Raw genomic sequence first — 15,971 nt, 5'->3', positions numbered from 1 at the left:
AGAGGGGAGACTGAAAGTGGCTGTTAGGAAGAAGTTTGCAGTGAGGGTGCTGAGAGACTGGCACAGGTTGAGGGTGGTGAGACACTGGCACAGGTTTCCCAGGGAGGTTGTGGAGCACAGAAGCACAGAATGGGATCTTGGATCACATTGGGTGCTTCTGTGCTCCACAACCTCCCTGGAGGTGTTCAAGGCCAGGCTGGATGAGGCCTTGAGCAACCTGTTCTAGTGGGAGGTGTCCCTGCCTGTGGCAGGAGGCTTGGTACTGGCTGAGCTTTGAGCTCCCTTCCACCCAAACCATCAATCTATGCCTGTTTGGACAAGGCTGGGGGTCCAAAGGATCCACTTAGGGATCCTTCCAGACTCCAACCCTTTGAGTGTTGTCCAGTGCAGACAAGAAGCTCTGCTCTGATGCATTAGAACCTGTCACCTCCTGAGCACTGGGACGATGCTTACCCCCAAATCCTGCTCTCCTAATCCTCCAGATTATGGGCAGGCTTCAACATGTGAACTCATCAGAGCTTTTTAGATGTTTATATTAGCAACTTGCATGCAAATGCATGCAAATAGATGTAAATAGATGAGCACTTTCTGCAGCCCAGGTTATTAAAGGAGCTGCTACTCATAAGAGGATTTTCATACTAAGGCTAAGGATCCCACAACATCCATTAAAACACAGTTACTGTAAATTAGCCTAACGAGGGGGTTGTTAGCCCTGACAGAGCTCTGCAGAGGGAGGCAGCAGGCAGTGGAGCTGTTTCTCCCACATCACCTCCTGTCTCTTCTCCACCTCTTGCAGTAGCTGGGAAGGCAACGCAGTGCGAAGAGGAAAACAGCTCAGAGGCTCACAGGGTGTTAGGGCTTGGGAGGGACCAGAGCAGAGACCTGTTTGAATGGTTGGTTTGAAGGCTCTCTGCTAACACTGAATAATGTCAATCAGGAAAGAAAAGAATCAGCTTAACCCTTCTGCACCCTGTGAGCCTTTCCTTGGCTTCTTTGGGGGTTTGGTTTCTTCCTTTTGGGAAGGAAGAGAAGGCTTCCATCCTTCCATCTCTGGGCAAGATGTTTTCTCCAGAGTGACCTACAGAAAGGGCCACTATGGCCTGGAGCAGGCTGCCCAGGGCAGTAGTGCAGTCCCCATCCCTGGAGAGGTTTTAAAGCCCTGTAGCTGTGGTGCTGAGGGCCATGGTTCAGTGGTGACCTGGCAGTGCTGGCTTAGTGGTTGGACTTGATCTTAAAGGTCTCTTCCAACCAGAACTCTTCTGGAACTCTATAATTCATGGAATCAGTCAGGTTTGGAAGGGACCAGAAGGATCAGCCAGTTCCAACCCCTCTGCCATGGGCAGGGACACCTCACACTAGGTCAGGCTGCCCAGAGCCTGTTCCAAGCCCTCTGCCATGGGCAGGGACACCTCACACTAGGTCAGGCTGCCCAGAGCCTGTTCCAAGCCCTCTGCCATGGGCAGGGACACCTCACACTAGGTCAGGCTGCCCATAGCCTGTTCCAAGCCCTCTGCCATGGGCAGGGACACCTCACACTAGGTCAGGCTGCCCATAGCCTGTTCCAAGCCCTCTGCCATGAGCAGGGACACCTCACATTAGCTCAGGCTGCCCAGAGCCTGTTCCAAGCCCTCTGCCATGGGCAGGGACACCTCACACTAGGTCAGGCTGCCCATAGCCTGTTCCAACCCCTCTGCCATGGGCAGGGACACCTCACACTAGGTCAGGTTGCCCAGAGCCTCATCCAGCCTCCAGGAATGAGGCTTCCACCACCTCCCTGGGCAACTTATTCCAGGCTCTCACCAGCCTCATGCTGAAGAACCTCTTCCTAACATCCAGTCTGAATCTTCCAATCTATTCCATCCAGACAGTTCCACAGCTGTGGACTAATCCCTGCAATACCCTCCTGGGGCATCCCAAGAGCCAGTTGTGTTGGAGCTGGGAGTCCTGCCTGAGCTGTGGCAGCTCCAGGCTTGCTTGGCAGGTGCTGTCCATCCACTATCAGGCTCAGCAGGCTGCTGGTGCAGCCACGTGGCTCATGGTTTATTCATGCCCACAAGCTCCACTGGCAGGAAAGGCTCTCCTGTCCTTCAGCAGCATGGCACAAGGGATTAGAGAGTGACAGGGAGGCTTCCAGGACCCCACACACACTCGAGGAGCTAAATCAGAAGCATTTGCATGCTGGCTTTGTGCTCCTGGAGGAAGTCATCTCCTCTGGAGCAGCTTTGACAGGCCATGTTCCAGCAGGCTTGGCAATAAGGTGACCTCCCACCTGGGCACAAGAGGAATCAGAGAATCAGAGAATCGAGCAGGTTGGAAGAGACCTCCAAGGTCATCCAGTCCAACCTATCCCCCAGCCCTAGCCAGTCACAGGAAGAGCCACTTTGTCCTGCACCTCCCCTCTGTAGTTTCCAAACCAGCTGTTAGTGAAAAGGAAGCTTTAATGGACTGCTGAGAGAGGTCTGTGAAGAGGAAGAACATCTGCTTGGGAAGCTGTTGGATCAGTCAGGCCCAGGAGCAGCCTTACAGCCAGGGGGTTGAACTACAGCCTGTGGTTACAGGACAGCTGCCAAGATTGATTCATCTCAACCTTTTCTGCACAGGGTCAAGAAATAGAAGAGTTTTTCTCCTCCCTCTCAAAATACACAGTTCCTATTTATTCCCTCCCCCCACCAACAGGGATAACCAAGCAATGATCTTAGAGCCAGTCCAGAGGAGGCCACCAAGATGCTGAGAGGGCTGCAGCAGCTCTGCTCTGAGCACAGGCTGAGAGAGTTGGGGCTCTGCAGCCTGCAGAGGAGAAGGCTTCCAGGAGAGCTTGGAGTGGCCTTGCAGGATGTGCAGGGGGCTGCAGGAGGGCTGGGGAGAGACTACTGACAAGGTCTTGGAATGACAGGAGGAGGAGGAATGGGTTTGAAGTGTGAGAGGGGAGAATGAAAGTGGCTGTTAGGAAGAAGTTGTTATTCAGTCTGGAAAGAAGAGGCTCAGAGACCTTCTTGTGGCCTTCCAGCATCTGAAGGGGGCTACAAAAAAGCTGGGAGGGACTTTTGAGGCTGTGAGGGAGTGTCAGGAGTGGGGGGAATGGAGCAAAGGTGGAAGTGTGGAGAGTGAGGCTGGAGGCTGTTGAGCAGGAGAGTGGTGAGAGGCTGGAATGGGTTGCCCAGGGAGGTGGTTGAGGCCCCATGGCTGGAGGTGTTTGAGGCCAGGCTGGCTGAGGCTGTGTGCAGCCTGCTCTAGGGTAGGGTGTCCCTGGGCATGGCAGTGGGGTTGGAACTGGCTGCTCCTTGTGGTCCCTTCTAACCCTGACTGATTCTATGACTCTAAAGCTGTGACCCAAACCCCAGTCGTGGGGCTGCTGTTGCCAACCTGCAGCTCTCCCTCCCCAAAGCTCCTGCCCAGCTCTGGCAGTTTCAGCTCTGTGCCATTTGCTCCCAGTCAAAACAGTGCTTTCAACACCAGGTCCATTTTTCACACCCCAGCCCTTGTTTATTCCAGCAGGTCAAGATCAGCTGTGATTACATTGCTGATTTAAGGTGCTGGGAGGAAATTTCAGCTTTATTCTACCCAGAAGCATCAAGTGAACCATCTGGCCTAGCCAAAGTACCTGTCCTGAGAGAAGATGAACTGCTCTCAGGGCTGCCTGGCTCTCTCTGGTGCCTGTGCAGACAGTCCAGCTCAACTTGGGTTTAGATAACCAAATTAGGAGCAGTAAATCTCACCTTCAGTGATGCTAACTCAACCCTCTGGCTGATGGCACACCTGCTTTACTCACTTCGGTTCTACTCAGCCTTGCCACCAGGTCGGGAGGTGCCCTCAGGCAAATTCATCACCTCTTCCAAGCTCTTCCCTCCTCTGCTGCTCATCTGTCCTGGTACAGCTTCCCTGGGGCTTTGTTGTCAAGGGGAATGTGTTGGATCCCTTCCACTGCAGCCACAGTTAGAGCAAAGAGGTGAGAAAGAGCCCAAGCTGCCAGCTGAGATGTTTTCATCCTCACCACTCGCTGCTGGTTAGGGCTCAGGAGTGCAAGGGTATCACAGAGCCCCAGCATGGTGGGGGTGGGAAGGGACCTCTGAGGATCAGCCAGTCCAACCCTCCTGCTCAAGCAGGGCACCCACAGCAGCTTGCCCAGGATCACAGTGGCCAGGGGGAGTTTGATGCTCTCCAGAGAAGGAGACTCCACAGCCTCTCTGGGCAGCCTGCTCCAGGCCTCCAGCACCCTCACACCAAAGTTTCTTCTGTGTTCAGATGGAACCTCCTGGCTTCCAGTTTGTGCCCATTGCCTCTTGTCCTCACCCTGGGCACCACTGACAAGAGCCTGGCCCCAGCCTCTTGCCCCCCACTGTTTATATCTTGCTGAGCATTGCTCAGATCCCCTCTGGGGCTGCTCTTCTGCAGGCTCAGCAGTCCCAGACCTCTCAGCCTTTTATATGGGTAACAGCAGGAAGGTGTTGGGTAATCCCCAGGCAAATTCAGCTTCACCTCCAGGAAACCCAGATGCCTGCCAAGGGCACTCTAAAGAGTTGCTGTTGATACCTACAGTGAAATATTTAGGCTGGATTATTGCCATGGACAGGATGGGATCTACTGCAGAGAAGTTGCAATGTGGCCAGCAGGGCCAGGGAGGGGATTCTCCCCCTCTACTCTGCTCTGCTGAGACCCCACCTGGAGTCCTGCATCCAGCTCTGGAGCCCCTGGGACAAGAGGGATGTGGAGATGCTGGAGAGTGTCCAGAGCAGGGCCAGAAGGATGCTCAGAGGCTGCAGCAGCTCTGCTGTGAGCACAGACTGAAAGAGTTGGGGCTGTGCAGGCTGGAGCAGAGGAAGCTCCCAGGGGACCTTCTTGTGGCCTGCCAGGATCTGAAGGGGGCTACAAAAGAGCTGGGGAGGGACTTTTGAGGCTGTGAGGGAGTGTCAGGAGTGGGGGGAATGGAGCAAAGGTGGAGGTGGGGAGAGTGAGGCTGGAGGTGAGGAGGAAGTTGTTGAGCAGGAGAGTGGTGAGAGGCTGGAATGGGTTGCCCAGGGAGGTGGTTGAGGCCCCATGGCTGGAGGTGTTTGAGGCCAGGCTGGCTGAGGCTGTGTGCAGCCTGCTCTAGGGTAGGGTGTCCCTGGGCATGGCAGGGGGGTTGGGACTGGCTGCTCCTTGTGGTGCCTTACAGTGCTGCCTGATTCTGTGATTCTAAGATTCACCCAGAGAAGGTCTTAGGAGGCTGTCTGCAAATGGTGGGGCAGGCTGCTCTCATCTTCCTGCTAAAATGGGACCTCACAGAGCAGAGGAGCACAGCCACAGAGCAGCACTTGCAAAGCTGATCTTGAAGCCTTGCTGGAGCCTCGAGGTTAAGTTCTCTGCTCCAAGAGGGGAACAAAAAAACATCTTTAATTGCCCTGTCTGTTGCAGCTGCTTGGCCTTTGATGGCTCCTCTGAAAGATGGGTTTCAGCTCCAGCAACTAAACACAGATCTAAATACAACTGAAACATTTCAGTTTGTAATCATGCATTAATTAAGGGAGCCAAAGCAGTGCCCACATTTTGTCAGCAGCCAGGAAACATCTAACGAGCCTCGCAGGTAATGAGTTTCACACACATGTGGAGCCCTTCCCTGAAATAATGAGCTTTGGAAACCATCTCTAGGTGCTGACAAGATATTGATGGGATGAACTCGCTGACCCTGCTGCAGGCAGGTTGTGTTTTTCACCCAGCATCCTCCCTTCAGGTGGAAGCTTCCTCTCATCAGGGCAGTAACTCAAACCCCCGCTGCACACCGGCACACGCTGAGCCATCCTGCTTGGCTCTGCAGCCAAAGCCTCCTCCTCTCCCCCACTGCCTCCTGCCTTCCTCAGCACCACCAGGGAGGAGAAATTCCAGCCCAGTTTTTTAACCCCTCCCTCCTTTTGGATTTTCACTGCTCAGATTAGTCTCAGCCCATGAGCAGAGGGTGAATTTAGGAAGGTCCCTGTGGTGTTGCAGGGTGGGATCATAGCTCAGTGCTGCTTTGTTGGCTCACTTGGGATGATCTGAGAATCATAGAATGGTTTGGGTTGGAAGGGACCTCAGAGATCATAGGATCATAGAATGGTTTAGGTTAGAAAGGACCTCAGAGATCATAGGATCCATAGAATGGTTTAGGTTAGAAGGGACCTCAGAGATCGTAGGATCATGGAATGGTTTAGGTTAGAAGGGACCTCAGAGATCATAGGATCATGGAATGGTTTAGGTTAGAAGGGACCTCAGAGATCATAGGATCATGGAATGGTTTAGGTTAGAAGGGACCTCAGAGATCATAGGATCATGGAATGGTTTAGGTTAGAAGGGACCTCAGAGATCATAGGATCATGGAATGGTTTAGGTTAGAAGGGACCTCAGAGATCATAGGATCATAGGATGGTTTCGGTTAGAAGAGAGCTCAGCCAGTTCCAAACCCCTGCCACAGGCAGCGACTCCTCCCACTAGAACAGGTCACTCAAGGACTCACCCAGCATGGTTCTGAACACCTCCAGGGAGGTTGTGGAGCACAGAAGCACCCAATGTGATCAAATATGTGCTCCACAACCTCCCTGGAGGTGCTCAGAACCAGGTTGGATGAGGCCTTGAGCATCCTGTTCTAGTGGGAGGTGTCCCTGCCTATGGCAGAGGGTTGGAACTGGCTGAACTTTGAGGTCCTTTCCAACTCAAACCATTCTATGATTCTATGATTATAGAATCAACCTCCCTGGAGGTCTTCAGGACCAGGTTGGATGCCCAGCCTGGGCTGTCAGGAGGTGTCCTTGGCCATGGCAGAGAGGTTGGAACTGAATGATCTTTCAGGTCCCTTCCAAACCCATGGCAGAGAGCTTGGAACTGAATGATCATTCAGGTCCCTTCCAAACCCATGGCAGAGAGCTTGGAACTGAATGATCATTCAGGTCCCTTCCAAACCCATGGCAGAGAGGTTGGAACTGAATGATCTTTCAGGTCCCTTCCAAACCCATGGCAGAGAGCTTGGAACTGAATCATCTTTCAGGTCCCTTCCAAACCCAACCCACCCTGTGACTTCATGAAAACCCACCCAGCCAACACCTCAGCCTGTGCCTGCTCCTAGGCAGAGGAAGAGCTGCACCCAGAAGAGACAAGAGAGGCTAGGACCAAGCCTGCGCTCCTGACCCAGCGCCCAGCAGTCAGCAAACAACACTGTTTTTTGGAGAGGCCTCTCTACCCTGTTCCCACTGGCTGTGTGTGTAGCAGAGATAAGAGGCAGTGAGCCTGGGGTTCGTTTATTTAACTGTGTAAGCAACTCAGCTGACAGCTGAAATGACAAGCTGCTGCTGAAAGCCTTCCCTCGCCACGCACCCAGCCCTATCTGCCTCCCTGCTGTGCACACAACCGACTTCAATAAGGCAAAGCTAGAAGAGTCCAAGCAGCCTCTGGGACAAAGCCCTACCTTCAGCACACAGACAGGGCTTGGTTACAAATGCTCTCAAAAGATAACAGATACTGTGATGATAATTCCCACCCCCACCCCCTCCTGCCCTTTTCCTGCACCGCTCTAACCCACAGAGGCATCCTCAGCTTGCATAAGCTGCCTGTTGCTGCCTCTGTAGCTCTCTCTCTCCTTTTTTGCTCTCTTAGTAGGCAAAAGAAGCTTTTTCCAGCACTGTTGCAGAGGATTATGTTAATGGAGAGGTTCAGGGATTGTATTCTCAACTGGTGTAAGCAGAAATAAGTCTGCCTTTGGTGAGGTAGAGGCAGCACTGCCCAGTTTAAGACCCAGTTTGAAGAGGTTTCCACCTGTAGGATCATAGAATGACTTAGGGTTGGAAGGGAGCACAAGGAGCAGCCAGTTCCAACCCCCCTGCCATGCCCAGGGACACCCTACCCTAGAGCAGGCTGCACACAGCCTCAGCCAGCCTGGCCTCAAACACCTCCAGCCATGGGGCCTCAACCCCCTCCCTGGGCAACCCATTCCAGCCTCTCACCACTCTCCTGCTCAACAACTTCCTCCTCCCCTCCAGCCTCACTCTCCCCACCTCCACCTTTGCTCCATCCCCCCCACTCCTGACACTCCCTCACAGCCTCAAAAGTCCCTCCCCAGCTTTTCTGTAGCCCCCTGCAGATCCTGGCAGGCCACAAGAAGGTCCCCTGGGAGCCTCCTCTGCTCCAGCCTGCACAGCCCCAACTCTTTCAGGCTGTGCTCACAGCAGAGCTGCTGCAGCCTCTGAGCATCCTCCTGGCCCTGCTCTGGACACTCTCCAGCATCTCCACAGCCCTCTTGTCCCAGGGGCTCCAGAGCTGGATGCAGGACTCCAGGTGGGGTCTCAGCAGAGCAGAGCAGAGGGGGAGAATCCCCTCCCTGGCCCTGCTGGCCACACTTCTGCTGCTGCAGCCCAGGCTCTGCTTGGCTTTCTGGGCTGCAAGTGCACACTGCTGGCTCCTGTTGAGCTTCTCATCCACCTGTCCAAAACCAGGCTAACAGGACACCACTACTCCCCCAGTACATCTAAGGGTTGGTACTACCCTGGGCACCAGAGAATTATCTGTGCTTTGATCTAACAAGAGAGAGAGGGACAAAAGTAGAGCTGAAAACACAACATTCCTTTTGTTCAGCAGGAGTTTTCAGTTGATGTTCTGCATTTTTTTGGATGGCCTTTTCCCAACCTTAATATCTGGGAAAAAAAAGCTGCTTCAGACTTGGTCTACACAGAATCATAGGATGGTAGGGGCTGGAAGGGACCTCTAGAGATCATTCCTGCCAAAGCAGGAACAGAGCAGATTTAGACTGGATGATATTAACAGATGGATAGGTGGATAAATAGATAAGCAGATGGATAGATATATGGATGGATGGATAGATAGATGGATGGATGGATGGATGGATAGATAGATAGATAGATAGATAGATAGATAGATAGATAGATAGATAGATAAATAGATGGATGGATAAGTAGATAGATGGATAGGTGGATAAATAGATAAGTAGATGGATAGATATACAGATAGATAGATGGATGGATGAATGGATAAGTAGATAGATGATGGATAAATAGATAAGTAGATGAATAGATATATGGATAGATAGATAGATGGATGGATGGATAAGTAGATAGGTAGATAATTGTGCTAGGGGAGGATTAGATTGGATATCAGAAACAATTCCTTTGCTGCAGGAGTGGCCATGCATTGAAACAGGCTACTCAGGGAGGTAGTGGAGTCCCCACCCCTGGAGGGGTTCAAGATGCCTGTGGCCATGGCACCTGGGGCCATGTTTTAGTGGCCATGGTGGTGCTGAGTTGCTGGTTGGACTGGATGATCTTAGAGGCCCTTTCCAACCCAAACAACTCCATGATTCTCTAGAAATCACAGAATCAGGCAGGTTGGAAGAGAGCTCCAAGCTCAGCCAGCCCAACCTAGCACCCAGCCCTGCCCAACCAACCAGACCATGGCACTAAGTGCCCCAGCCAGGCTTGGCTTCAAGAGCTCCAGTGATGGCAACTCCACCACCTCCCTGGGCAGCCCATTCCAGTGCCAATCACTCTCTCTGACAACAACTTCCTAACAACATCCAGCCTCAACCTGCCCTGGCACAGCTTCAGGCTGTGTCCCTTTTTCTGGTGCTGGCTGCCTGGCAGCAGAGCCCAACCCCACCTGGCTACAGCCTCCTTGCAGGCAGCTGCAGCCAGCAGTGCCAGTACTCCCCCACTTGCAAGCAAGGGTTGCTTAACCTGCCTGGAAAGCCCAGTGCTGACCCAAATCTCCCTTTGCCCAGATGCCTGTTCCAGTCCCTGCTGCTCACGAGTTGCTCTGCCATGAATTTCAGTCTGCTTTTGTTTGGTTTGTATGGGATGGACAAAGAGATGAGATTTGTTTCCTCCCTCTCCAGAAGCCTATTTAGACAAAGCAAATCAACCCCAAACTCATTCCAAATCCACACTTTTAGGTAGGGGAGGGGCTCAGCCCTTCTGCACTTGGGATTCTTTAGGGAAAGGGAGGAGGGAAGGGAAGGAAGATTGCGTTTTTCCTCCAAACAATGAACCCTTTTGTCACAGTGAGCATCTCCAAAAGGAAGAGCAGGCATTTGCTGACAACCTTCATTCATCAGAGAGGCCCATCCAAAAGCTCTCAAAACAGCACAACGCCGAGGGGAGAACAAAGGGCAGCCCCTGGTTTTACAGCACACTGAACACGGGTCCTGAGGCTCCAGCAATGGGACTTTTGTTGGAATAAAGGTGGAAAATGAATGCAGAGCTTGTGGCACTGCCTGTGGTCTGGGCCAGGAGACAGCCAGCACAGAAGCCCATTCTCCTCCTCCTGTGAACGTAGCTAAATAGGTCATGGCTCCAGCAGCAGCAAGTTCATCACTCAACAATGAACCTGGCCCAGTTGAAAGGGGGAATTTAACGAGGGGAGAAGGGGAGGAAAAAATTCAGATGAGCAGAGAGAGACAGGAGCAGCTGCTGGCTTGCAGCTCTTTGAGCACAAGTGGGTTCTAGCTCCAAAACAGCTCCAATACATGGACAGCTTTGGGGATTATTTTTTTCCCTTTCCCCCCTCTCAAATGAAAAATAAGTGGAGAAAAAACCCAACAAACCTAAAATCCAACCACCCAAAAACCTGCCTCCCAAGCCCACCTAAAACCTACCTCCCAAACATCATCCACCCAAAAACCTGCCTCCCAAACCCACCTAAAAACCTACCTCCCAAACATCATCCACCTAAAAACCTGCCTCCCAAACATCATCCACCTAAAAACCTGCCTCCCAAACATCATCCACCTAAAAACCTGCCTCCCACACCCACCTAAAAACCTGCCTCCAAACCCCACTCAAAAACCTGCCTCCCAAACATCATCCACCCAAAAACCTGCCCTCCCAAACATCATCCACCCAAAACCCTGCCTCTCAAACATCACCCACCCAAAACCTGCCTCCCAACCTCAAACCCCACCCAAAACCTGCCTCCCAAACATCACCCACCCAAAACCTGCCTCCCAAACCCACCCAAAAACCTGCCTCTCAAACCCACTCACCAAAACCCTTTCTCCCCACCCAAACTCTGCCTCCTTTTCCACCTGGATTAAAGCTGACCAGAGAGGAGGATGTGAAAAAAAACCAAGTAAATGAAAAGGATCTGCAAAGAACCAAACTGCTCTATGGAGAAAATGGCAGAGATTTGACCCCAAGCTACAGCTTTGTGCTTGACTTCTCCCTTTGGTTAAGGAGCTGCTCTGTGCACAGCTGCCCCCAGCAGTGCTACAGGCTGGGGCCAGAGTGGCTGAGAGCAGCCAGGCAGAGAGGGAGCTGGGGGTGCTGGGAGAGAGGAGCTGCAGAGGAGGCAGCAGTGCCCAGGTGGGCAGCAGAGCCAATGGCATCCTGGGCTGGCTCAGGAGCAGTGTGGGCAGCAGGACAAGGGAGGTTCTTCTGTCCCTGTGCTCAGCACTGCTCAGGCCACCCCTGGAGTGCTGTGTCCAGTTCTGAGCTCCTGAATTGCAGAGAGATGTTGAGGTGCTGGAAGGTGTTTGGAGAAGGGCAGCAAGGCTGGGGAGGGGCCTGGAGCACAGCTCTGTGAGGAGAGGCTGAGGGAGCTGGGGGTGTGCAGCCTGCAGCAGAGGAGGCTCAGGGCAGAGCTCATTGCTGCCTGCAGCTGCCTGCAGGGAGGCTGTAGCCAGGTGGGGTTGGGCTCTGCTGCCAGGCAGAACAAGGGGACACAGCCTCAAGCTGTGCCAGGGCAGGTCTAGGGTGGATGTTGTTAGGAAGCTGTTGCAGAGAGAGTGATTGGCATTGGAATGGGCTGCCCAGGGAGGTGGTGGAGTCTGTGTGGCTGGAGGTGTTGCAGCCAAGCCTGGCTGGGGCACTTAGTGCCATGGTGTGGTTGGTTGGGCAGGGCTGGGTGCTAGGTTGGGCTGGCTGAGCTTGGAGCTCTCTTCCAACCTGCCTGGTTCTGTGATTCTGATTCTTCACATACACAGGGTAGGAGAGAGAGATCCTAACTTAGGATTCTTTGAACCACTCCAGTATGTTTTCTCCTGCTGGTGTCTTCCATGCTTCAAGTCTTTGGAGGAGGATTAAACGACCCTGCAACTTTGAAGGAAGATGAAAATCAGAGGAGCTGCTCCTGTGGGCCTGGGAGAAGTTGCCCATGAGGCAGCAGTGTGTCCTCATGGCCAAACTGGCCCATGGTCTCCTGTGGTGCATTCAGAAAAGTGTGGCAGTCAGGTCAAGGGAGGTTCTCCTCCACCTTTGCTCTGCCCTGGTGAGGCCACATCTGTAGAACTGAGTCCAGCTCTGGGCTCCCCCAGAGAGACAGGGAACTGCTGGAGAGAGACTATTAGAGGCAACAAAGCTGCTGAGGGGCCTGGAGCAGCTCTGTGAGGAACAAAGGCTGAGAGCCCTGGGAGTGGTGAGCCTGGAGAAGAGCAGCCCCAGGGGGGGTCTGAGCAATGCTTAGGGTGGGGGTAAGAGGCTGGGACCAGGCTCTAGTCAGTGGTGCCCAGAGACAGGATGAGGAGCAATGGGCACAAGCTGGCAGCCAGGAGGTTCCACCTGACCAGGAGGAGAAACTTTGATGTGAGGATGCTGGAGACCTGGAGCAGGCTGCCCAGAGAGTTTGTGCAGTCTCCTCTGAAGAGCTTCCAACCCCTCCCAGCCATTGTGATCCTGGGCAAGCTGCTGTGGGTGCCCTGCTTTAGCAGGAGGGTTGGACTGGATGCTCTCCAGAGGTCCCTTCCCAAGCCCCCTCCATGCTGGGGTTGTGTGATTTACCTTTCCTGTGAAACACCAAGGAAGAATCCAGGCTGCCTCACCTGCAGCATGTAGCAACCAGGTGTATGGAAGGGCTGCCAGGGTATGGAAAGGCTTCTGTATCCCTCTGTAATCCAGTGAAAATCATTAGTGAGAGCTTTAACTTGCCCTGCCACGGCTCTAAGTCTCCTAATCACATCAAGTTGTGAGCTTTGCTGGCCATTTGGGACCTGATTTATCTTGGGATTAAACTACAGCCAGCCTCCTCCTGACTCTAATTATTAAAGAGCACCTCCTGTGCACTAATATCAGGGAGCCATTCTTCCACTTCCATTTGCCAGCCATTATCACATGAAGAAATATCATCTGGGTTCAAATGGCTTCAGTCTCCTAAGCCTGGAGAGCCTGAAGGATGAGGAGCCACCTTGCTTTGTATCAAATCAAATGGGCTGCCACTGCAGAGTGGTAATCCCAGGCAGTTCATCAGCCAGCTCCAGCAGCCCCATGCTGATGAGTGAAATGAATCCTCAGGATTGACCCAAATGAGTTAGTGGTGAGGGGAGAAAAGTGGAAATCACAGCCCTGGCAGCAGAGGGGCTGAGGTGCCTCAGTTGGATGCATCCAGGTGTGCCATGGGGAGGCCATGGAGATCATCCCCTGGGGCTTCAGGAGAGCAGACAGAACCATAGAATCAGTCAGGGTTGGAAGGGACCACAAGGAGCAGCCAGTTCCAACCCCCCTGCCATGCCCAGGGACACCCTACCCTAGAGCAGGCTGCACACAGCCTCAGCCAGCCTGGCCTCAAACACCTCCAGCCATGGGGCCTCAACCCCCTCCCTGGGCAACCCATTCCAGCCTCTCACCACTCTCCTGCTCAACAACTTCCTCCTCACCTCCAGCCTCACTCTCCCCACCTCCACCTTTGCTCCATTCCCCCCACTTCTGACACTCCCTCACAGCCTCAAAAGTCCCTCCCCAGTGGAGATCTCTCCCTCACTCCAGGAGGGACATGGAGGTGCTGGAGTGTGTCCAGAGAAGGGCAGCAAAGCTGAGGAAGGGTCTGGAGAACAGGGCTGGGATGGAGCAGCTGAGGGAGCTGGGCTTTGGAGGAGGCTGAGAGGAGACCTCCTTGCTGCCTACAACTCCCTGAAAGGAGATTTGAACCAGGTTGGGCTCTTCTCTTTAGTATCAGATGATAGGACAAGAGGGAATGGCCTGAAGTTGTGCCAGGGCAGGGTTAGGTTGGATATTAGGAACAGTTTCTTTACCTGCTGCAGCTTGTCCAGGTCCTTCTTGTGCTAGGGAGCCCAGAGCTGGGCACAGCACTGCAGGTGAGGTCTCTCCAGAGCAGAGCAGAGCAGAGGGGCAGGATCCCCTCTCTCCATCTCTGGCCATGCTGCTTTGGATGCAGCCCAGGCTGACATTGGCCTTCTGTGCTGCCAGTGCCCATTGCTGGCTCATGCCCAGCTTCTTCTTCTGGTGAGACACTGGCACAGGTTGCCCAGGGAGGCTGTGGCTGCTCCCTCCCTGGAGGTGTTCAAGGCCAGGTTGGGTAAGACCCTGAGCAACCTGTTCTAGTGGGAGGTGTCCCTGCCTATGGCAGGGGGTTGGAGCTGGCTGAGATTTGAGGTCCTTTCCAACTCAAACCATTCTATGATTATAGAATCAACCTCCCTGGAAGTGTTCAGGACCAGGTTGGATGAGGCCTTAAGTGACCTGTTCTAGTGGGAGGTGTCCCTGCCTGTGGCAGGGGGGTTGAAGCTGGCTGAGCTTTGAGCTCCCTTCCAACCTAACCCATTCTCTGATTCCATGATTCTCCCTCACCAGCAACCCCAAGTCCCCTTCTGCAGGGCTGCTCTCAGTCTCATCACCAGAAAGGAGGACAAGAGGAGGCACTGAGATGCAGTAGCTCCAGGGCAGGCTGCTCAGCAGAGGGCTGAATTCCAGCCCAGCCTCTCCATCAGGTGCTGCATCACCACTGGCCTTTCCCTTGGGCTCTTCCTCCTCCTCCTCCAACATTTCTGCCTCAGTGTGTTTGCTGTGCCAATTGTTTGTTCTTAGCTCTGCCTTTAAGGATACATTTGTCCAGCAGCAGCTTCTGGATCTTCTCAGCCATTGGGTGCTGCTAAGAGTGAGGCCCCACTCTTTAATTTATAGATCTGGAGAGAGGCCCTGATGTAAGCTCCTGGGCAGTAATGGCTCTATAAATCACAGCAACAATAAGCTCATTGCCAACAAGATTTTCCTGATATTCAGCCTGAATTTTGCCTTAATTCAATCCCATAACTCTCCCAAATGCTCCAGTGACCTGCCCCAGTTAATCCTAGCCCTCCTTTGGGTTTCTGGCATGCAATTTAGAGTTGTCCAGAGAGCACAAATTCCATTCAGAGATATAATTACAGCTTTAAAATGCATTTTCGTGATGTGTTTGGACAGGAGGGAAAGCTTCTGAACAGAGGATGGAGGAACTGAGGCAGGGAGAGTTGCTGAGCAGGGCTCAGCTCTCAGACCTGCACTGAACACTCAAGATTTGGGCTTTCTCCCCCAGTCTCCATCTAAGACTGCTGGCCCCAGAGCCAGCTTTACCTCTTCCCTTTGCTCCTAAGACCTGGGGAGGCCAAAAGCACTTTGGGTTTGCTCCAAGTGCTTGTTGTGAGGTCAGCAGAACTATCAAAACGTGGCCTGTAGTGTTTCCACTCTAAGCCTTTCTCTTTCTGCCATAGAAGGAAAGATTCCACAGACTCCCTGGGTCACAGAAGCATTGAGGCTGGACCAGAGCTCTGAGCTCATCCAGTCCAGCCTCTGACCCAACCCCACTGCATCGCCCAGACCATGGCACTGAGTGCCACACCCAAGCTTGCCTCCAGCACCTCCAGGGATGGTGACTCCACCACCTCCCTGGGCAGCCCATTCCAGCCTCTAATTGCCCTTCCCATGAGGAAGTGCTTCCTAACATCCAGTCTGAACTGGAGGAAGTGCTTCCTAACATCCGGTCTGATCTGGAGGAAGTGCTTCCTAGAATCCAACCTAGATCTGTGGAAGTGCTTCCAACATTCAACCTAACCCTGAGGAAGTGCTTCCCAACATCCAACCTAACCTTGAGGAAGTGCTGCCTAACATCCAGTCTGGATCTGAGGAAGTACTTCCTAGCATCCAATCTAACCCTGAGGAAGTGCTTCCAACATCCAACCTAACCCTGAGGAAGTGATGCCTAACATCCAGTCTGGATCTGAGGAAGTACTTCCTAGCATCCAATCTAACCCTGAG

The 15,971-nt window shown here is 53.1% G+C and overlaps 1 long non-coding RNA gene across 1 annotated transcript in view; it reads left to right on the top strand.

The window, feature by feature from the left end:
* Positions 1 to 10,292, top strand: part of LOC135190849 (uncharacterized) — a 61,806-nt gene extending 51,514 nt beyond the window's left edge. Inside the window, exon 4 of the long non-coding RNA XR_010308654.1 lies at positions 10,014 to 10,292. This is a non-coding gene — a long non-coding RNA (uncharacterized LOC135190849). The remainder of the gene's footprint in view (positions 1 to 10,013) is intronic.
* The last annotated feature ends 5,679 nt before the right edge of the window (positions 10,293 to 15,971 follow it).

The sequence above is a fragment of the Pogoniulus pusillus genome, chromosome 37, assembly GCF_015220805.1.
Source record: "Pogoniulus pusillus isolate bPogPus1 chromosome 37, bPogPus1.pri, whole genome shotgun sequence".
NCBI lineage: Eukaryota > Metazoa > Chordata > Aves > Piciformes > Lybiidae > Pogoniulus > Pogoniulus pusillus.
This window is presented reverse-complemented; position numbering and strand designations above follow the sequence as displayed.